The sequence below is a fragment of the Podarcis bocagei genome (assembly GCF_964188305.1).
Source record: "Podarcis bocagei genome assembly, chromosome: 4".
Lineage (NCBI taxonomy): Eukaryota > Metazoa > Chordata > Lepidosauria > Squamata > Lacertidae > Podarcis > Podarcis bocagei.
The window spans coordinates 1,047,730-1,070,812 of NC_138128.1; the positions used below are offsets into that span (position 1 = coordinate 1,047,730).

Below are 23,083 nucleotides of genomic sequence, written 5' to 3' on the forward strand. Positions count from 1 at the left end.
ACAGTTTGACCTCAGCCCCAAAAGCGCACTCCTCTGTTGTCTCCCAAGACAGACAGATGCCAACAATCCCAAATTAATTGAGAGACGTGTGAAAGAGACAAATGTGACCTCTCTTTTTTATGCATTCAATAAAAGCCCACCAAACTGAGACAAAAGATGTTACCTTTGCTTTTCCTTTCAAAAACCGGGTGTACCAGGTCAGTTTTTCATGTCGTGCAATTTCCCATCTATTGCTCCACCACAATTTCTGCTGCTGAAAGCGCTCTTGAGACTGACAAGGTAGCATCCAAAAAAGGAATGGAAAGCAAAAGGCCGGTTCTGTGCTGCCACCTGCTGGCTCGAAAACAGCAGAACCTCCTCATTTGAACAACAACAACAAAAAAGACTCTTAAAACATTGAGACGGCACAAGAAATGCGATGAGGACACTTGTACATCGGCAAGTGGAGCTGGAGAAGTTGCTTACTCTTGGGTTTCAGCCACAAGATCATGTCACGCTGAAGACACCCCAGGGTTCCCAGGCTTCACAGATCAATGGAAAGGGTTTGCCAACCCCTGGAACACAGTGTGGGTCCATCGCCTTAGGAAGCCAATAGCAGAATGAGAGCAGCACAGGGGACACACCGGGAAAGTAAGAGTAACACAGAAGAGCAGAGGCAGGCATGAACTTCTCCCTCTGGCCAGTGGTGAATAAACAGGACATTTTCAACCTGGAGACAGTTTTCTTATCTGCTTCCCTTGCAGTAGACATGCAGCAAAGCCATAGGCGCCGACTCCATGGGGCCTGAGGGGGCCCGAGCCCCCTCAAAAATTCGTTTGGGGGGGCTCTGCCCCCCCAATAATTTAAGAAAATTATTAGGCACCTTGCCAAAAACCGCGCAGGGGACTCCGGCGCGCGCCTCCCGAAGTGACCGGGAGCTCCTGAGAAGGGGCGGGCAGGTCGGTCAGTCAGAGGAAGACCCCCAGCGGCGGGACTTTAGAAAGGAATGGAGCCAAGGGGCCGAGGAATGGCGTATTCGTCGCCGGCGAGGGACCGGGGTGAGGGGAGAATGGAGAGGACGGGAGTTCCCGCCGTCGGAGCGGGGCTTTTTTTCTGGGTTCGGCTAAGGTGACGTTGGTAGGAGGGGGTGGCCGCCTCCCGGCGCAAAGCCTGGGGAGGGCAGGCCGGTTCTTGCATGCAAAAGCACCACTGCCATCCTGCCGCCAGTATGGACCCCGGTATGGGCCCCCCCAATATTTTTTATAAGTCGGCGCCCCTGAGCAAAGCTCCAAGTCCAGAACCATAATAGTGGTTTTTTAAAACAACAACAACCCAGAAACAACTATTTTCTTGTAATTGCTGATGAGATGCATCACCATCGGAAAGGAGCAGCCAAGCATACTAGGACTCAATTTCTTGACTTTAAGAAAGCCGACTTCATAAAACTTAGGGAAATGCTGGGTGAGATCCCATGGACAGTAATACTAAAAGGAAAGGGAGTTCATGATGGCTGGGAGTTTGTTAAGAGGGAGATACTAAAAGCACAACGTCAGGCAATACCAATGAGATGGAAACATGGAAGGTGCCTAAAGAAGCCAGGGTGGCTATCTAAAGAACGTTTAACTGAGTTAAGATTAAAAAAGGATGTGTACAAAAAATGGAAAAGGGGGGAAACCACCAAAGAGGAATTCAAACAAATAGCCAGCACGTATAGACACAAAGTCAGAAAAGCTAAAGCACAGAATGAACTCAGGCTTGCTAGAGAGGTTAAAAGCAACAAAAAAGGCTTCTATGGGTATGTTCGTAGCAAAAGGAAGAACAAAGAAACAGTGGGGTCACTCAGAGGAGAAGATGGTGAAATGCAAACAGGGGACACAGAAAGGGCTGAACTCCTCAATGCCTTCTTTGCCTCAGTCTTCTCCGATAAAGAAAACAATGCCCGACCTGAAGAATTTGGAGCAAATGATTCAGCAAAGGAAACACAGCCCAGAATAACTAAGGAGATAGTACAAGAATACTTGGCTAGTTTAGATGTATTCAAGTCTCCAGGGCCAGATGAACTGCATCCAAGAGTATTAAAAGAACTGGCAGATGTGATCTCAGAACCACTGGTTCTCAGAACCACTTTGAGAATTCCTGGAGAACAGGCGAAGTCCCGGCAGACTGGAGGAGGGCAAATGTTGTCCCTATTTTCAAAAAGGGGAAAAGAGAGGACCCAAATAATTACCGCCCGGTCAGTCTGACAACAATACCAGGGAAGATTCTGGAGCAGATCATTAAGCAAACAGTCTGTGAACACCTAGAAAGGAATGCTGTGATCACCAATTGTCAGCATGGATTTCTGAAAAATAAGTCATGTCAGACTAACCTGATCTCGTTTTTTTGACAGAATTACAAGCCTGGTAGATGAAGGGAACGCAGTGGATGTAGCCTACCTTGATTTCAGCAAGGCATTTGACAAGGTGCCCCATGATATTCTTGTAAAGAAGCTGGTAAAATGCGGTCTTGACTATGCTACCACTCAGTGGATTTGTAACTGGCTGACTGACCGAACCCAAAGGGTGCTCATCAATGGTTCCTCTTCATCCTGGAGAAGAGTGACTAGTGGGGTGCCACAGGGTTCTGTCTTGGGCCCGGTCTTATTCAACATCTTTATCAACGACTTGGATGATGGACTCAAGGGCATCCTGATCAAATTTGCAGATGACACCAAACTGGGAAGGGTGGCTAACACCCCAGAGGACAGGATCACACTTCAAAACGACCTTGACAGATTAGAGAACTGGGCAAAAACAAACAAGATGAATTTTAACAGGGAGAAATGTAAAGTATTGCACTTGGGCAAAAAAATTGAGAGGCACAAATACAAGATGGGGGACACCTGGCTTGAGAGCAGTACATGTGAAAAGGATCTAGGAGTCTTGGTTGACCATAAACTTGACATGAGCCAACAGTGTGACGCGGCAGCTAAAAAAGCCAATGCAATTCTGGGCTGCATCAATAGGAGCATAGCATCTAGATCAAGGGAAGTAATAGTGCCACTGTATTCTGCTCTGGTCAGACCTCACCTGGAGTACTGTGTCCAGTTCTGGGCACCACAGTTCAAGAAGGACACTGACAAACTGGAACGTGTCCAGAGGAGGGCAACCAAAATGGTCAAAGGCCTGGAAACGATGCCTTATGAGGAACGGCTAAGGGAGCTGGGCATGTTTAGCCTGGAGAAGAGGAGGTTAAGGGGTGATATGATAGCCATGTTCAAATATATCAAAGGATGTCACCTAGAGGAGGGAGAAAGGTTGTTTTCTGCTGCTCCAGAGAAGCGGACACGGAGCAATGGATCCAAACTACAAGAAAGAAGATTCCACCTAAACATGAGGAAGAACTTCCTGCCAGTAAGAGCTGTTTGACAGTGGAATTTGCTGCCAAGGAGTGTGGTGGAGTCTCCTACTTTGGAGGTCTTTAAGCAGAGGCTTGACAACCATATGTCAGGAGTGCTCTGATGGTGTTTCCTGCTTGGCAGGGGGTTGGACTCGATGGCCCTTGGGGTCTCTTCCAACTCTATGATTCTATGATTCTATGAAATCTGTGATGGCCTGGGACTCGGAACCAGAGGAGTCTCAGTCTGCACCAGATCCTTTGCCTCAGGCATCACCCCAGTCTGCACAGGTTCCCCTGCAACAAGCACCAGCTGGGCTGAGTCAGGGGCCTGATCCTGCCCTGGCTCCAGATGCGGGGATTACCTCGTTGCCTCCAGCTGGGCCATCACTTACAGCTGCTCCACTACTGGTTGGGTCAGGGGAGGAGGAGGCGGATTCTGGGTCTAGTCACCCACCGACGTCTCCTGAGCTGCAGAGACTCATGGCTGAGAGAAGGAGAGACCTGAGAACTCGCAGGAGGAGTGCTCGCCTTCGGGCGAGACAGGGAGGTTACCCTGACAAAGATAAAAGGCTGTCGGACCCTGTCCCAGGTTGTGGGAGCAACATTGCTTTAAGCCAGATCCTGTACCTGTCCTTGCCTGGTTTCCTGCCTCATGTCCTGCCTCGGCCCTGTCGGACTGACTCCTAGCGGAACCTTTGGATTCTGGTCCGGTCCTGGACCACGTTTCATGAGTTATTTGAAAGCAAATAAATAAATAATTTAAGAATAATTTTTATTTGTATCCCGCCCTCCCCGGCCAAAGCCGGGCTCAGAGCTGCTAACATCATATAAATAAGACAATGTGCATAATACAAGCGATCAATCAATTAAGATACATCCCACAATCAATTCAAACAATTAAAATTAAAACTGGACAAGTGGCAATCTTCAGGTTAAAATTGAAAGCGCCAAGACCAACTGTTTCCACTGATATTATATAAATAAGGATGGTTAGGAGTGCATCCTTAAGGATTTGCGCTCCTTTGCTGTGAGTGAGTTTGCATTGTGTAGGACCAGGGCTGAGGTTCTTGTGAGCTTCCATCTCCAGCTGCGAGGTTTTGCTAGGCAAGGCAAGGACACACGGCTCTCACCTCCGGAAATGTGTGTGATCTCTGATGTTCACCGATGTGTCCTTGAGATTAAAAGCTTTGGAAATGACTTGTTCCTCATTATGTTAACCTTCCATGGACAAGAAACCATGTTCCCTAATGGATCTGCCCACCTCCCTGTTCCCATTAGGGCTGGCACAAAACAGGAGGATTCTGAGATAAGAGACAAACTTTGTTCTGTCTGGAGTAGCAGAGAGAGGCGTGGGTCTCTGGTGTGAACTCTAATGGTCCTGCAACGGCACGGTGATTGGAAGGAGAAATGGCCCGTGCTCAATTGCGCAGGAAACATGTGCTCTGAGCACACAGGAAACAGTTGGCGTTACTAAAGGATGGGGAGCAGTGGTGTAGCGTGGGTTGTCAGCACCCGGGGCAAGGCAAGTAATTTGCGCCCCCTAACCCGTGGATTTGCGCCCCTAAACCCTAACCCCCAGATGTTGCGCCCGGTGTGGCCGACCCCCCTGCACCCCCCACACTACGCCACTGATGGGGAGGAAAACAAAAGCCTCTTGCAACCTTTGCAAACCTCAGCTACTTCTCCGTGAGACATGAGATCACTGGAGCGGCTCACAAGATAAGGAAGGGGGGAAATAGTGGTTTTCTGATCGGGAACTGCAATACACCTCCGTTCAATGATACAGTAACGGGATGAAATGTGAGAAATTTTTTTTGGCAGAGAACAGAAATACAGATTAATCAATCTAAGGTCATATCACCTGATACACTGAGAAAGAACAGAAATTGTAAACTTCTGTTTTTAAAGTTTGATTTTTTTTTTAAAAAAAGATTATAGATGGGCAAACTTTATCTGTTCAAGGGCCACATTCCCTCGTGAGCAACCTTCTGAGGGCCACATTCCTGTGGTGGGAGGGGCCAGAGACAATAGTGGGCGGAGCATTGGAGGCAACTCTTGCCTCTGGTTTTTTTTAATAATGTATTTTTATTAAAGATTTTCTTGGTTTACAAAGGTATGTGCAATGTCTCTCTCTTGTATTTTTTCAACACATAACAATTTTTTTATTTTTATTTTTTACAAGTCAGTTTCATTTGTTGAGACATTAGGAAGAAAAGGGGGAAGGAGGTGGAGGGAGGAAAGATGGGTGAGGGTGGGGTCGGGTGGCGATGTTTCTATTTTACTTGATATATGTAGGGTTTGGTGTCAGCGTTGCTTGTGCGGGTTCTCTGCTGTTCACTTGTGTTCCTTTGGTGGTGAGAGAGGTTGGGGTTGGCCTAGAGTGTGGTTGTTCATTTGTGGTTGGCTGTGGTGGTCTTTGTTTTCGTGTGTGAGTGGGGTGGGTGGGTGTTTTGGATCAGGTTAGCCATATTGATTTGTATGCTGTTGGTGGGTTTTTGTCGTTGTCTTGTTGGGCTGTGTATGTGTTATGTACTGAGTTGAATAGGATCCAAAAGGCAGCAGTCTGATTGGTCCTAGAACAATGCAGCAGTCTGATTGGTCCGCAGGAGCCACCCAATCCAGCTCCAGGTAGAAGTGAATCCGCAACCTGATTGGCCTACGGGAGAATCCTGGAATTAGCCAATCACGTGCGGCCCATTGTGTAAATAATGTATATAAAGCAGATATTTTGGGGGAACTTTCATTCCTCCTCACCACTATGAGCTGAATAAAGAGAGTGAAATCCACACTCGACTCTGAGTATATTTCAGTATGTGATAAAGGGGAGCCACACCAGGGTGAAGGCGTCTTCTTCTATTTGTCCCCATGTCAGTTTCAGTTTATTGGTTAATTTTTCTAATAAGGCTGTTTCCCATACTATTTGGTACCATTGGTCCATGTTTATTCATGACTGGTCTCTCCAGTGTCTGGTTATGATGTTTCTGTCTGCTGAGAGCAGGTGGGTTATGAGTTCTTTGTGGTGTAAGTGGGCATTGTTGTCTTGGAAGATGCTTAGTAGGGCCAACTCTTGCCTCTGTAATGCAGGACGGCATTCCAGCCACACAAAAGCCAGAGGTTCCTGCTGGCACAACCCACCTAGGGACTTTCCAACCTCCTTCCAGGCAAGCAGGAGACATTAGCACAATTTGGGGGCGCACTCCAGGCACACAAAAACACTCAAGGAGGTCCACAGCAGGACAGGTGATGGGTACAGGGAGATGGTTGTGGCCAAGGAAGCGTCCTGGGGGCCGATTCGTCTTGGAGCTGAGTCTACAAACTGACCTCCTGGCTACATCAGCCTCATTTTCATCCTGGCTGCTCACTGCCTGGTTTTGTGTGACAACTTGCCTGATGAAGAGTTCTGCAGAACTTGAAAGCTTGCCCCACTTTTGTGGCCTTTAAGGTAGTCCTTAGAAAGTGGCGCTGTGGTCTAAACCACAGAGCCTAGGACTTGCCGATCAGAAGGTTGGCAGTTCAAATCCTCGCGACGGGGTGATCTCCCATTGCTCGGTCCCTGCTCCGGCCAACCTAGCAGTTCAAAAGCACGTCAAAGTGCAAGTAGATAAATAGGTACCACTCCGGCAGGAAGGTAAACGGCGTTTCCATGCGCTGCTCTGGTTTTGCCAGAAGCAGCTTAGTTCTGCTGGAACCACATGACCTGGAAAAACTGTGTGCGGACAAACGACAGCTCCCCCAGCCTGTAAAGTAAGGTTACCAGATTTTTTTCAATGAGTCTGGGGACATTTTTCAACTTCAATGGATTTTGTAAGGGGACAGATTTGTCCCCAGGAAATGGGGACGTCTAGTAACCTTACTGTAAAGCGAGATGAGCACCCCAACCCCAGAGTCGTCTGCGACTGGACTTAACTGTCAGGGGTGCTTTACCTTTACCTTTAAGAAAGGTATGGCCCACCTGTGGATTTTAGGAGTGTGTGTGTTTTTTTCCTTATGGACCGATGCAGCTAAGCCTGGTTTTCCTTGAGCTCCAGCCCCAGGGATCACAGCCCCAGATCCCTTCCTTGCTCAGTTTCTACCAGCTGAGACCTCAGCAGTGTGTGGTCAAGCAAGAATGGTTTGCCTTCATCTAGTGAGCCACATTTGCCACTGGATTTCTGCAGTTTGGATGGATCCTTTTGGAGCCCCTTCTGCAGTGGCGTAGCGTGGGGGGTGCAGGGGGGGCCGGCCGCACCGGGCGCAACATCTGGGGGTTAGGGTTAGGGGGCGCAAATCCATGGGTTAGGGGGCACAAATTACTTGCCTTGCCCCGGGTGCTGACAACCCACGCTACGCCACTGCCCTTCTGCAGTCGCTTTCTGTTTTTACCCCTCTGAATAGTGGTCGCTCTTGCCTTTTCAAAGGCTGGGATCCTGTGACCGACATGCTTCTCTGCCCTTCTCTCTTCCCCATGAAAGAAAGAAAGAAAGCCACCTCTGTCGAGTTGCAGCTCGGCATCCAGGGAAAAATCAGTCTCACACCATGAGGGGTTCCGAAATATGGCTGCTCCTAGGGCTAATATGGCAGCTCCTCGGGCTAATGCAGCACAGCTTTTATTGTGTGAAAATCAGAAAGATACAAGCCAAGTAAGGATACAAAAAATACAAGTCAAGCAATTTGTTCTAGCCAGCAGATAAAGACCTTGGTACTAGACCATGCGAGCGATCAGGCCATGCTACGTTAGCCAATCATATGGGACAGCACGAGCTGTTCACGCGCTATTCATGCTCCAAGGATGCTTCTAGCTATGAGATCACCCTGTAACAATAAGAACTTTGCTCATGCTCTCATGTACAAGCAATCATTTTCCCACATGTCCCCTTTTCTTATTTATATTATTAGAGGAAAAGAGGGACCATTAGTCCAAATCGTACACTTCATTGCCTAAGCGTCTACACTTTGCAACATAAATTCCTCTTGTAACCCCTGTGGTGGGCCGTGGTCGGTACCACCATGCAGTGCATTGGGAAATCAAAGAGGGTATGCATTGAATGCAACAACACACCACGACGAATCCAGCAACACATGCAATTACAATCAATAATACTTTTCTTAACCATACTCCATTGGGTAACCAAGAAGACAACCACTCCCATGGATCAAAACCTTCAGGTGGATTCAAAGGATTATGGGCTATCATTTGTTCCATATGATCAATAGTAGCAGAGATATTGGTTGATTGATCAGTTATATACATGCAGCAATGAGAATAAATTAAGGCACAAATTCCACCTTTAGAAGCAAGGATCACATTTAAAGCATAACGATGTTGAAGAACTACATTTCTTATTTCTGACATTTCTTTGTTAATCATTTTTAAAGCCAAGATGGTGGAATTAAAGAAGGCTTCGGTCGAATTTGCCAATCTATGCAAATCACGGTAATTCATCCCTACACCTAAAGAGGGAAAAGGGATCTAGAAATGGCTGTTCCTGTATAATGAGAAATAGGTGATTATACTTCCCTTCTGTTACGCAAACAAACCTCTGGGAGCTTATCTATTTTATCTATCAGGGGTATCAATATTCCTAGAGTGTAGGTTCCAGAAAAGGCAAAGGTTATTTCTTTGTAGGCTTATCACTCACAGTGGTAATATTAAAAAAAGTAAGAAGATCCATTAATGTACTCATATGTCCAATTACAATATGGATAATGACCTAAAAATTTTTTTGCTATTATGATTAAAACGAAAACAATAAGACACTATTTCTGCAACAACAAAACACAGGTGATAAACTTATACGATTGTCCTTCATATTATTGCTAATCTTAAATGAAGCATTTACTGGAATGCTAGAATACCATCACCAAAAAAGGCTGAAAGCTTTGAGAAGCTTTTTAAAATCATTTTTCTCAGCAGCAAAAAGGCAATAGCCAAGCATATTCCGCTTGCTGTAACTAAAAAAATTGCAACAAGGTCGAGAACAGAGCCCATTGTTCGCAGGCCATATTGCAGCTTGCTTTCTGTCCGGGAACCATGCCAAAGCACAAAAATGAAACAACTGGAACACACTGAAATTCCTCACCCCCTCCCTTGCCAAGAGTCCACAATAGTTCCAAGACAGCCCTCTGTACATGCTCAGGGGAACACATCATAAGGCAGGACTCCTGAGGGAGGAAAAAAAAAGAAGAGATCTGGGGGGGTAAAATCCAAGCGATGCCAATCCAGCGAGGGCATCCTTCAAAGCCAGGCTCACTTCCCAAACAAGAGGCAGCAAAACTGTAATGATGTTTGGTGGTTGAAGTGGCTTCCCAGGGAAAAGGGGGGCCAATGCAGTAGGGATGAAGATGGCCTTTCAGCGTGCCAGGAAACACTGGAACAGCTGTGGAAGGTGACTTTATCCATTGCAGAGGTGACTGTGATCTTGTCTGCTGGATCCTTATGTTCTTTAAGGGCAGAAAATAGTGGAGACAAAGTGGAGGTGGGCAGGTCCAAATAACTCTTTATCCAATTCAGCTGTCCAAGGATTTGTTGTAAATCCACCAATCTAAGATAACCAGGAAACTGTAGTTGAGGCGTAACTGGAATGGCTGCAGATGCTGTCAGCTTGTGTCCCAGGTACGTAATGGGTAAGGTCCGCTGGATTTTTTCTTTAGCCACTGTCAATCCAACAGGTTGTAGCCTTTGCAGGATTTTGGGACACGGCGGAGGACAGAGCCGTGGCTAAAAGATGAGCTTTGTGCATCTCAGTCCCCACCGATTGGCAGGCTTTAAGCATATCTGCAATGGCTATATTGGGAGTTGTCAACAGAGGGCGAAGAACTTGTTTACAGTCCTCATTAGCATTATCAAATGCAAGCTGGCGTACAGTCAGTTCTTGTGCTGCCAGGTCCTGAACTTGCCGCTTGAAGGTATTGTACAAGCGATCAACAAATTGTCCATAGGGCTTTGCAAGGCCCTGTCTGATGCTTCCCCATCGGCCATTGCGCTCAGTTTTGTCATCAGGGACAGAGGCCAAAGCCTCTTGGGCAGCAGTTGTAGTGGCCTCCCAATACTGAGGTTGGAGAGTTAGCTGTTGGGCAGCAGTAAGAAAATTGCCTCCTCCCGTTAACCCATCGAGGACATCAGCTTGGGTTAACATGACGGGGGCTGGGGGTGGGGCGGCACCAGCAGCCAAAGCAGCCAAAGCAGCCTGATGATTAGCCAATGCTACATTATTAAGATTATTCCGAATCCCATCAACACGACGTTGGCAGGCCCAGTGCCAAGCTTGTATAAACAAAATCATTTGATGAGGCTGCATTACAGTGCGGGCCAACAGCTTAACATCCTCTGGTATCAAATTTTGTTGAAAAATAGTGCCAAACAAGCCCAGGGTGTAAGGAGATTGTAAACCATTGTCCTTGACAGAGGAATGCAGTTCCTTTATGAATCTCAAATCAAACTGTTCGTGCCGGGCTGGGCCTCCCCCTGGCGCGGCAGGAGCAATCACAGGGAAGAGATTAGGAGTTGTACAGTCAAAACCCAACAATGGGGCAGCGGCACGGAGAGATTCTTGGAGAGGAGTAGTAACAGCGGTGCCAAGGGCCTTGGGCGCAGGAGTTGGAAGAGTGGGGGGTGCTGAATGCGAAGATTCTTGGAGAGGAGTAGTAACGGGAGGTGCAGGAAGTGAAGAATGCAGAGAATGCAGGGGAGGGACGACAGGAGGAGCCGAAGGGAAAATGTCCGGAGGTTTAGGATTAACGTTTGAGGCAGGCAAAGCGGGAACCGGGGGGGCGTTTGAAGAAGCTGTTGCAGCAGCCAGAAGAATGTTTGAGGGAGTTAAGCATGACATAGCTTTGTAGACGTTACTCCAGGCATGCAAAACCTTGACATCAATTTGGGGATGATTTTGAAAGAAGTGTCCAATTTTTTTCCAATCATCTAGCTGCCAATTTCCGTCCTGGGGAAACCACGGGCAGTGAGTGTCCAGGGCTATTATAAGGGACTTAAGGTCAGCTTTCCGAACAGCAAGGTTGTTACTGGTCAAAAGGAATTTAAGGTCTTTATAAAATTTTTTCTGTGGTGCAGAGAGAGACTTTCCCATGATTGCAAAGTTGCAAAAAGAGCAGGGAGCACTTACCGAGGGATCCGTAGGAGGATGAGAGAGAGGCGCCTTTTTGCCCTGTCCGGGCGAAGATAAGTGCTGATAAGTCCGTAACGTAGTCCAGAATCACATTCACACGGGAGCTTTCACCAGGGATCCACTACGTGGATGAACGACGCGTCTGCAGCCCTTGCGGGGCGAGGTGAGAGCTGAACGTTGTAAAACAGCATGAAGTCCGAAAGAAATCACACGGGAGCACTCACCAGGGATCCACTACGTGGATGAACGACGTGTTGGTGAGTGCTGAACAATGAAAAACAGGCAGTCACACGGGAGCACTCACCAGGGATCCACTGCGTGGATGAACGACGTGTTGGTGAGTGCTGAATAATGAAAAACAACGTGAAGTCCGAAGGCAGTCACACGGGGCACCAAATGTCGAGTTGCAGCTCGGCATCCAGGGAAAAATCAGTCTCACACCATGAGGGGTTCCGAAATATGGCTGCTCCTAGGGCTAATATGGCAGCTCCTCGGGCTAATGCAGCACAGCTTTTATTGTGTGAAAATCAGAAAGATACAAGCCAAGTAAGGATACAAAAAATACAAGTCAAGCAATTTGTTCTAGCCAGCAGATAAAGACCTTGGTACTAGACCATGCGAGCGATCAGGCCATGCTACGTTAGCCAATCATATGGGACAGCACGAGCTGTTCACGCGCTATTCATGCTCCAAGGATGCTTCTAGCTATGAGATCACCCTGTAACAATAAGAACTTTGCTCATGCTCTCATGTACAAGCAATCATTTTCCCACACACCTCTGGACTCCAGCCAGGCTGAAGGCTTGTGGAGGCGGCGGCAGCTCAGTCCCTGAGCGGCATGCATAATTCATCCAGCAGCAAGTGGCAGTTTTGCTCCTGGGGCTTTTCCAAGACCCTCCGTATGGGAGGCCCCAGGCCCCAGGCTCTGCACTTTGGCTGAGATGCATGAGGCCTGCAAAGTGGGTTTTGCCAGCAAGGTTTCTGGGCAGATCCTCCTTGCTTCTGGCATGAGGTGGACTCACGGCTGAATTAATTGCCTGGAGCGAACGGCTGAATGACATCAGGCACTCATTTCTCCCTGTTGCTGGAGCTCAAGCTGTGCCAGGAAACTCTGCATCCTTTAATGCCAGAGGTAGGAAGAGAAGGTAAACAAGGGGGGGGGGGGGAGAGAGAGAGAGAGAGAGAGAGAGAGAGAGAGAGAGAGAGAGAGAGAGAGAGGAGCAGGCGGACTATGAGAGACGTGGATGAAAAAGAATGAATATGAATTCAAGGAAGGGCCCTAGCCAGCCTTTCTCCACCTGTGGGTCCCCGGATGTTGTTGGACTACAACTCCCATCACCCCTAGCTAGCAAGGCCAGAACTCAGGGATGATGTAGGAAGGATGTGGTCCAGCAACCTCTGGGGACCCAGACTCGTAATCTGGGGAACTGGGTTTGCGTCTCGGCTCCTCCACATGCAGCTGCTGGGTGACCTTGGGCCAGTCACACTTCTCTGAAGTCTCTCAGCCCCACTCACCTCACAGAGTGTTTGTTGTGGGGGAGGAAGGGAAAGGAGAATGTGAGCCGCTTTGAGACTCCTTTGGGTAGTGATAAAGCGGGATATCAAATCCAAACTCCTCCTCCTCCTCCATCAAAATGAAATATACTCAGAGTCGCAAAGTGATTTCATGCTCTTTATTCAGCTCATAGTGGTGAGGAGGAATGCATGAAAGTCCCCTCACAGTATCTGCTTTATATACATTATTTACACAATGGGCTGCACATGATTGGCTAATTCCGGAATTCTACTGTAAGCCAATCAGGTTGTGGATTCACTTCTATCTGGAGCAGGATTGGGTGGTTCCTGCCAACCAATCATACTGCTGCATTGTTCTAGGACCAATCAGACTGCTGCATTCTGAATCCTATTGTTCTAGGACCAATCAGACTTCTGCATTTTGGATCCTATTGTTCTAGGACCAATCAGACTGCTGCAGTTTGGATCCTATTCAACTGAGTACATAACACAAAATTTGTTTACAAACTTGCACAAGAACTCAATAACAGGTCTGATTTCTGAAGAGCTTTGCTGACCTTGTGAAAATGACCTAGCACACAGATTTATATCTCTAAGATTCTGCAGATTTTGGCTGTGAACTAGGGCCCCACAAAAAAAATTCCAAGTTGGGCCCTGGAGTTTCAAATTGGGGCCCACTGGCTGGCCCTGAGACTCACAGTTGCTGGGTTCAAGTTGCCCTGCCCTGGCATGAAGTCTTGGGTTTGCAATTTGGAGAGAGGAGAGGCTGCCCACTGGGGGGCAGGCAGACTGGGGAGGCCCCCTAGATTTAGAGGCCATAGGCTTCAGCCTACTTAGCCTATACAGAAATCCGCCACTTCCGGGGGGCACTGCCTTTACCCTTTGCAGAGATGTTCACACCTTGGCTAGAGATGAATTAGGAAAAGGTGGAGATATAAGCTTTAAAGTCACCTCTCAAAAGAGGAAGACAGAAACAGAAGAGCACATCTAGCAGAGTTCCCAAAAGCTGGGGGGGGGGATGGGGGGAGGGAAAAGGAGAGGGCAGTAAGTTAAGAGGTTTGCTGGGGAGGAACTAAAAGGACTGCTGCAACTTGTCTTCCATCTGCTTTGCCAGCTAGCGATGGAATGGGGACCGTCAGGGGCTACCTGCTGGACTACATCTGGACTACCTAACTACAACTAATCCAGAATGCGGCAGCTAGACTGGGGACTGGGGGCGGCCGCTGAGACCATATAACACCGGTCTTGAAAGACCTACATTGGCTCCCAATACGTTTCCCAGCACAATTCAAAGTGTTGGTGCTGACCTTGAAAGCCCTAAATAGCCTTTGTCCAGTATACCTGAAGGAGCGTCTCCACCCCCATCGTTCTGCCTGGAAACTAAGATCCAGCTCCGAGGGCCTTCTGGCGGTTCCCTCATTGCGAGAAGTGAGGTTACAGGGAACTAGACAGAGGGCCTTCTTGGTAGTGGCACCCGCCCTGTGGAACGCCCTCCCACCAGATGTCAAAGCGATAAACAACTACCTGACATTCAGAAGACATCTTAAGGCAGCCCTGTTCAGGGAATGTGTGATAATGTGTGATATTTTAGTGTATTTTTGGTTTCTGTGGAAGCCGCCCAGAGTGGCTGGGGAAACCCAGCCAGATGGGCAGGGTACAAATTATTATTATTATTATTATTATTTTATTATTCCAGAAATGTAAAAGCAAGTCCCCCTCAATGTATTTGTTTTCTGCATTATTATGTAAGATATTTCTCTCAGTTTTATCATTAAGATACCGTATTTTTCGCCCTATAGGATGCACTTTTTCCCCTCCAAAAATGAAGGGGAAATGTGTGTGCGTCCTATGGGGCGAATGCAGGCTTTCGCTGAAGCCTGGAGAGCGAGAGGGGTCGGTGCGCACCAACCCCTCTCCCTCTCCAGGCTTCAGGAAGCTCTGCGCAACCCTCGGGAGACCGGCTCTGCGCGGCCACCGGGAGTGGGGCGCAAAGTCCCGCCCCGCTCCCGATGGCCGCGCAGAGCTGCCTGCAGTCCCGGGATCAGCGCACGTCTCCCCATAGCCAGCCCCACAAGCTCGGGGGACAGCGGGGAGGCAGAGCGCGCCTTCCCGCTTTTCCCCGACCTGGTTCTTCCAGCCCCGCACCTGGGGGGGGGGAATAAAAATTGTTTTCTTTATTCCCCCCCCCCCAAAAAAAACTAGGTGTGTCCTATGGGCCGGAGCGTCCTATGGGGCGCAAAATACGGTAGTTGGCCAGGCTTCCCCATAGCCAATCAGTTACGGTAGGGGGACCTTTATTTTCCCATCTTGGTGCAATGCACTGTTTTGCTGTCGGTTGCATTGTAGTAATCGGCTGTAAATCACTACTAATGACCTTGGGAAAGAGAGCATTCTTATTCAAATCTCTGCTCCATCACTGAGCCAGGAGGAGGAGCAGGGAGGGGAAGTGGGTGGGGAGGGGGAGGCTCAGGGGGAAAGGGGGCGAGGATGAAAAGAGGCTGAATGGAACCCAGCCCGGTTCTCATTGTGCCAACTGAGAACAGGACAAAGGAGCCGCTGACCAGCCAGATCTGCCTGGTCAGCCGAGGGAGGCCTAAATCCACCTTCTGTGCTGAGTTCCTTCCAATGGACTGAAGGAGGCGGCTTGCAACTGACTTGGAGCTAGATGTGTTGGAATGGGAGATGCAGCCTGCGCTGGGCTGCAGGCTCCGCTGCCAGAGAGAGCGTGTGGATGGACCCAAGTGCGCAGAGAAGAAAGCAGCCCCCCCTGCCACCATGGACGATAAGGTGACCAGCTTGGCAAGGGTGCCATCTGAACACGTGCCTGGCTCTCCCAGTTGCAGCTTGGATCCTGTCCACCAGGCTGCGAGCTAAACGTCTCCAGGTCTCTTCCCCGTTCCTCGCAAGGCCTTGTTTCCAGGCCTTTGGTCGCTGTAATAATAAAATTTAAGGTCTTCTATATATAATAAATGTTCATAAGTGTACAACCAAGCACGGACATAGATCAGCACAGGAAGTCCGACCTGAAACCATTGTGACTCCCCAGCTGACCAAATGTTTTCTCTGCAAGGAGGGAGGAGGTGAAAAAACCTTGTTACAAGAATTTAGAAATCACCATTTCAAAGGGTGACAGACTACCAGGAAAGGCAATCGGATAAGGCATTATCAGATAACCTGGCAGGCAGGAAAAACATTCAAATTTCTGTTGTAGACCACCTTTTCTGTGATGTAGGTAGGATGTTTGTGGGGGGTGGTCTTGGGTTACACCCCTTCTGTGATGTATGTATGATGTATGGAGGGGTGGTCTGGAGCTCTAGGGCAGGGAATTTAAAATGTCTATATAAGGGCAGGCACACCTTGGTTCAGGGTCCTCCTCCTTTCCTGTTGCAACAAATCAATAAAGATCAAGCTTACTAGCTGCCTTGCTTCTCAATATTCTCTGGTTGGCCTCTGTTATTTTCTCCTACCAATAGGGAACCCACTTCAGGACTCTATACGGGCTCCTGGATACCTCATAAGGGAAAAAGAGCAGATTTTGTTTACAACAGTCGCCTTCCTCACCTTCCAGCCTGTCAACATCCTTCTTGAACTGAGGTGCCCAGAACTGGACATGGTATTCCAGGTGTCGACTGACCAAGGCAGAAGGGGAGCAGTTCTCATACTTCCCTTGATCAGGACGCTAGACTTACGTCGATGCAGCCTGGAATTGCATGGGCTTTTTGGTTGCTGTGTCACGCTGTTGACACGTCTGCTATGGCATCGCCCCCAGTGCTGGCCCACCCATAAGGCAGCGGGAAGCAGCTGCCTCCGTGGGCAGAAGTGCAAGAGGTCTCATCCCTGCCCCACTGCTGCCACAGAGCAACCCAGGAAAGGGAGGCTGGGGAAGAGCGTCACCACTTTCTGCCAGCCAGCTTCGCTGCCTGTCTCCCCAACCCCAGGAATGCTTTCCCTCTTCCCAAGTCAGTGAGAGGGGAGGCCTTCCACCGCTCAGCTCTGCCCCCAACTGGGAAGGGAGATTCGGCACAGGTGTGTTACGGAAATGACGGGTGTGTGTGTGTCGCCCACATCTTTAAAGTTGTTACAAATATTATGCCTCTGTGTATCCTTTCGACTTGACAGCTCAGGGAAGTTACCCAGCTTTATAAATTCGTAGGAAATCCATATTTTAACCGACTCTCCTCATTCCAGTGCCATTTTAACCCTTGCAGAAAGGTGAATTTGGGCTCCACCTCCCTCCACGAACCAAGAAGCAGGAAGTCACGCAGGCAGCAGGAACAGGGCATCCCGCCATAATTCCCCAAGCGTGAGAGCACAGACATGGCCCCCCACCCAGGGAGTGACCAAGGGGGTAACACTAGACACCCCCAGAGGCAGTTGAGCAAGTCTAGTGTTCTGAAAGCCCCTCTCCAGACAAGTCCTGAGGGCAAGGAGATGGAAAGTTTTATTGTTCTTTTGGTGGTGGGGACTTAAGAGGTGTTGGGAAAGGGGTCTGAGAAAGCGACCTCATGTTGGACTTGTGTAAGCCTTGTAGACCCCTCCCCATATGTGACATGCCAGTGATGATGATATATCAGGGATGCCTCTCAAAGTGTATTCTGGGGGAAAGAGGGAAGTTTTAAAAGAGGAGGTCACCTCATGCTCGGGGTTCTCACTCCTGGGGGGACCTATTGTGCAACAATAAATATCATGTTCTATTGACCACAGTTTAGCTCCAGATTACTTGGCTGGAGCTTCCTTCTTTTACTGACCGCATGGACCCGCGGGGGGACTTGCACCCCAATGAGCTGGGCACTTGAGTAGTCTCTCACCCCGGAATTGCTTTCCTTAACGGGGGTCTCCTTAAAAAGCCCGGTGGGGTGGCAAGGCTTTCCAAGGGATTTTCCTTGAGAAGAAGCCTTTCCAGAGCTTCAGGCCCTCGGCCAGCCTGGAGGCGGCAGTGGGATGATTTGCCCCAGACACTGAAATGTCATGGGCCGCCCCTGGTCACACTGCTGGCTCACTTGTGGGAAACGTGAAGCGTGGCTCAAGCACAGCTGCCCAGGGATGGTTTGTTGTTGTTCTTGTTGTTGCTTAGTCATTTAGTTGTGTCCGCCTCTTCGTGACCCCATGGACCAGAGTACGCCAGGCACTCCTGTCTTCCACTGCCTCCCGTAGTTTGGTCAAACTCATGTTAGCAGCTTCGAGAACACCATCCAACCATCTCATCCTCTGTCGTCCCCTTCTCCTTGTGCCCTCCATCTTTCCCAACATCAGGGTCTTTTCCAGGGAGTCTTCTCTTCTCATGCGGTGGCCAAAGTATTGGAGTCTCAACTTCAGGATCTGTCCTTCCAGTGAGCACTCAGGGCTGATTTCTTTCAGAATGGAGAGGTTTGATCTTCTTGCAGTCCATGGGACTCTCCAGAGTCTCCTCCAGCACCAGAATTCAAAAGTATCAGTTCTTTGGCAATCAGCCTTCTTTGTGGTCCAGCTCTCACTTCCATACATCACTACTGGGAAAACCAGAGCTTTAACTATACGGATCTTTGTTGGCAAGGCGATGTCTCTGCTTTTTAAGATGCTGTCTAGGTTTCTATAACTTAGCAGAGTTTTAACATTCCCCTTTTAAATACACAGCGGTTAGCTTGTTGCAAGCTCGTTTAAGTGTCTCAGTACAGTGGTACCTCTAGATGCAAACTGGATCCGTTCCGGAGCCCTGTTCGCATCTAGAAGCAAATGTAAACAATGGCGGCACATCTGTGCGCGCACGCACGCGTCACTTTTTGCTGCTTCTGCGCGTGACGTCATTTTGAGCATCTGCGCATGCGCAAGTGGCGAAACCCAGAAGTAACGTGCTCCGTTACTTCCGGGTTGCCGCGGAGCACAACTCAAACGCGCTGAACCCGAAGCGCATTCAACCCAAGGGATGACTGTATAGGATTCCTGGTAACCCCCTTTACTCCCCCTTAAAAATAATAGACACGACACAACCTTGTGTAAAAAGTATAGAAGAAGTTTACTCACACATTCAGTTCACAGATGGACCCCTGAAGGCAGACTTAAGTTACAAAGTATATACATGTGGAATCTATCCCATAAGGAGATAGTTCCTTTGTTCTCTCTTGGCTGAAAGCCCACAGGACATCTCAAGCTAATGTTGCTTCTTCGACGAATGGAGTCAGAGAGAGGGGGTGCTGTGTGCCTGGTCCTTTTGTCACCTGGACAGGTAAGGTCACGCCCACCTCTAGTCACATGCAGAGGAGGTTTGTCCCAGCCCAGGAGGAAACAGAACGTTTTCTACTGACTGGAGCAAACATCCCCTTTCATGTCCACTCTAGGGATGTTGTACTTGACTGCTCCCTGTGTTTCACATCCCACAGAAATGTGAATTATCCTAGGCAACCTAGTGTGGCTTCCAAAGAGGATTGGACAAGTTCATGCAACTGCTGGAGCCACAGGAGGGGAGAGTTGCTCTCGTGTTCAAATTCTGCTTGATGGTTTCCCAAAAGAAGCATCTGGCTGGCTCCTGTGAGAACAAATGGACCACTGGCCTGGCCCTTCAGTCTCTTCTTAGGTTCTCATGAGACTGGGAACCAGATGTTGCCCATGGGGCCTTCTCACAATTTTTTGGGTGGTGGCAGCTTGCAAACTAGATAGAAAAGGTACAGTGGTGCCTTGGTTCTCGAGCGCCTTGGTTCCCAAACAACGAAAATCCGGAAATGTTCTGGTTTCCGAACGTTTTTAGGAAGCCAAATGTCTGATGCGGCTGTTGGCTATTGTTTCTGGGGTACCTGCACCAATCAGAAGCCAAGCCTTGGTTTCTGAACATTTCGGAAGTCAAACGGACTTCCAGAATGGATTAAGTTCAAGAACCAAGGTACCACTGTATTTGGCGCTTTTGTTTTTGCTATTTATTTTGCGTTTTTGTTTTTGAGGCTTTTTCGGTTAATTTGTTTTTGTGACTGTGTGGAACCCAGTTTAGCTACTGATTGATTGATTGATTGATTGATTGCCTGACTGTGGAAATGGATAAAAGCCCCCCATCCAAATAATGACTATCATCAGTGTAAGTAAGGGGGGGGGGGTAATTTTAATTTTCATCATCTACAATACTGTCTTATTTATTTTATAATACAGTATATTGATTATTGCTTTCATCGTATGGATCAATGGTCTCACTAGAGAGTAAAATCCATGTTAAATTGTTGTTTTAGGGGTTGTTTTTAAGAGTCTGGAATGGATTAATCCATTTTGCATTACTTTCTATGGGAAAGCGCGCCTTGGTTTTGGAACGCTTTGGTTTTGGAACAGACTTTGGGAACGGATTAAGTTTGGGAACCAAGGTACCACTGTATTTGAAACCCCATCTTCATTCACAGCCCAGTGTCTGGGGGTGGGGACACTGTTGCTTCTTTTTGTCAAATGTTCAAAACAAGTTTTTGCTTTTTGTGTGTTTTAACGGGTGATTTTAGAGAGTAGGGAAGGCAACAGAGCTGGCGTTCTGCCCTTCCCAATAAGCCAAGTGTTCTTCAGTCATGAATGCCTTGCTTTGTTGATGCTGGCGAGATCAAGACATGTGATTCCTTCTTCACGCTATCAGCTGCTCTGAGCCTCCTTTTACGAGGTACTGATGGAGCCGAGACAGGGGAACAATTTCTCTTTGCACTCCATTTTCCTTTGTTCAACATTCAGAGCCCAAAAGACGGCCGTTCCACAAAGCTAGCGCTTTGCCCAGTTAACCAATATGCATTTAAAATCTGTAATACAACCTTCACCGCCTTTAAGCATCCTCTGAGAGGAACTGTGATGTATAAAGGGAAGAAATAAATCTCTGGCGTCCTCTCCTGAGCCGACCTGGCCACCCCCTGACGCCAGCAATGGGGCACCTGTGACCCTCCAGGTGTTTCTGAATTTCTTTCTTTCCTTTTTTAAAAACCTCTTCACTGTCATCACTGTGTCTTGATGAAACTGGAGCTGTTTCAAGAAGGAGATTAACCCCATTGCTTCAGATTTCTGAAGTGGGGTTTAGAATCCTCTTTACAACTCTTCCCCATCTTGCTTCATGTTCCATGTGGCAAACTTTTAGGTATCTGAAGATGGAATACCAGACCCTCCAAGTGTCCCTATTTTCCAGGGACAGTCCTGGATTTACAGAAGCCATCCAAGTTTCTGGTTTGATCCTGAAATGACCTTTTTTTCCTTAGGAAGCTACCAGCATGAGTTTGACCAAACTGCGGGAGGCAGTGGAAGACAGGAGGGCCTGGCGTCCTCTGGTCCAGGGGGTCACAAAGAGTCGGACATGACTAAACAACAACATTTTCACTGGAGAAATGTTGGAGGGAAAGGAATTATGCAATCCCTGAGCCAGGGAGAGACCTAGCTATACAACATTTAGAAGACATCTGAAGGCAGTCCTGTATAGGGAAGTCTTTTTAATGTTTACTATTATGTTTTTCTGTATGTTAGAAGTCACTCAGAGTGCCTGGGGCAACCCAGACAGATGGGTGAGGTATAAATATTGTTGTTGCTGTTGTTGTTATTCAATAGGACGTCCCTATTTTCATCGGAGAAATGTTATATAATAATAATAATAATAATAATAATAATAATAATAATAATAACAACAACAACAACAACAACAACAACAACAACAATAATAATAATAATATATTTTTATACCCCGCCCATCTGGCTGAGTTTCCCCAGCCACTCTGGGCAGCTTCCAATTAAGTGTTAAAACAATACAGCATTAAATATTAAAAACTTCCCTAAACAGGGCTGCCTTCAGATGTCTTTTAAAAAGAAGATAGCTGCTTATTTCCTTCACATCTGAAGGGAGGGTGTTCCACAGGGCGGGCGCCACTACCGAGAAGGCCCTCTGTCTGGTTCCCTGTAGCCTCACTTCTCACAATGTGGGAACCGCCAGAAGCCCCTCGGCGCTGGATCTCAGTGTCCGGGCAGAACGATGTTGGAGGGTATGGAATCCTAGATCAGGCGGCCGGACTCTGCATCTAATTCATCAAGGTAGTTCCTACCTTTTGGATGAGCATGCAGCCCACAGGTCCGCCAGGGCTCTCTAATTCATCGTTTTGAGAAACACCTCTTGTGACAGATTTCAGCAGCCTCTATTTCCTGACCTTTGGGGGGATCAGTCATCACTTTTCTGCATCAATCTAGCCTCAGCCTATCTCTCAGGCACCAGGGACACCACCAGCTCTGCTGTCTGAAAATCCTCTGGAAAAAAGGAAGCATTTGTGCTGTTGGGCAATGTCTCATAATGAGATCACAATATTCCACACTCTGAGATTTGCTGTTGGTGGCAAAGACCGATATGTCAGTCAGACAGGCTGAGAAGGGGCATTCATAACCCACACACCCACTTGGCTGCCTCGGCAAGGACCCACCAACTCAGAGCAGGTTTTTCCAGCAGTGACTGGGGATGCAGATTTAAAGTACTATCATGCCAGGCTAGGCACTTCGATTTGGTAACTACACTGTCGGTGGAGGTTTGAGGGGCATCCTGCTCTGCTGGGCCCTCTCCTACTCCAGGGAGTCCTGCCTGGTGGCAGAAGCAGAACTACACAGGCTGAAAATCACAGGGTTGTAAACCAGCCCTGGACCATAAAGCTGGACCATCAAGAAGGCTGATCGCCGAAGAATGGATGCTTTTGAATTCTGGTGCTGGAGGAGACTCTTGAGAGTCCCATGGACTGCAAGAAGATCCAACCTCTCCATTCTGAAATAAATCAGCCCTGAGTGCTCACTGGAAGGACAGATCCTGAAGCTGAGGCTCCAATACTTTGGCCACCTCATGAGAAGAGAAGACTCCCTGGAAAAGACCCTGATGTTGGGGAAGATGGAGGGCACAAGGAGAAGGGGACGACAGAGGATGAGATGGTTGGATAGTGTTCTCGAAGCTACCAGCATGAGTTTGACCAAACTGCGGGAGGCAGTGGAAGACAGGAGGGCCTGGCGTGCTCTGGTCCAGGGGGTCACGAAGAGGCACCACTAAACGACTAAACAACAACAAGATGTTATAAAATTTGCTAGTGCAAGTTAGGAAGGACATTATTAATCAATATATACTCTCCTGCCTCCCTGAAGATTCCCACAACTTCCACCTGCAAGAGCCTTCC

General features: G+C 48.2%; 1 protein-coding gene across 1 annotated transcript in view; it reads right to left on the bottom strand.

Annotated features, from left to right (window-relative positions):
- Nucleotides 1–284, bottom strand: part of LOC308584858 (MAM and LDL-receptor class A domain-containing protein 1-like) — a 35,662-nt gene extending 35,378 nt beyond the window's left edge. The window contains exon 1 of the mRNA XM_081190066.1: nucleotides 164–284. The gene's annotated coding sequence lies outside the window, so the exon portion shown is untranslated. The remainder of the gene's footprint in view (nucleotides 1–163) is intronic.
- Nucleotides 285–23,083: the final 22,799 nt, after the last annotated feature.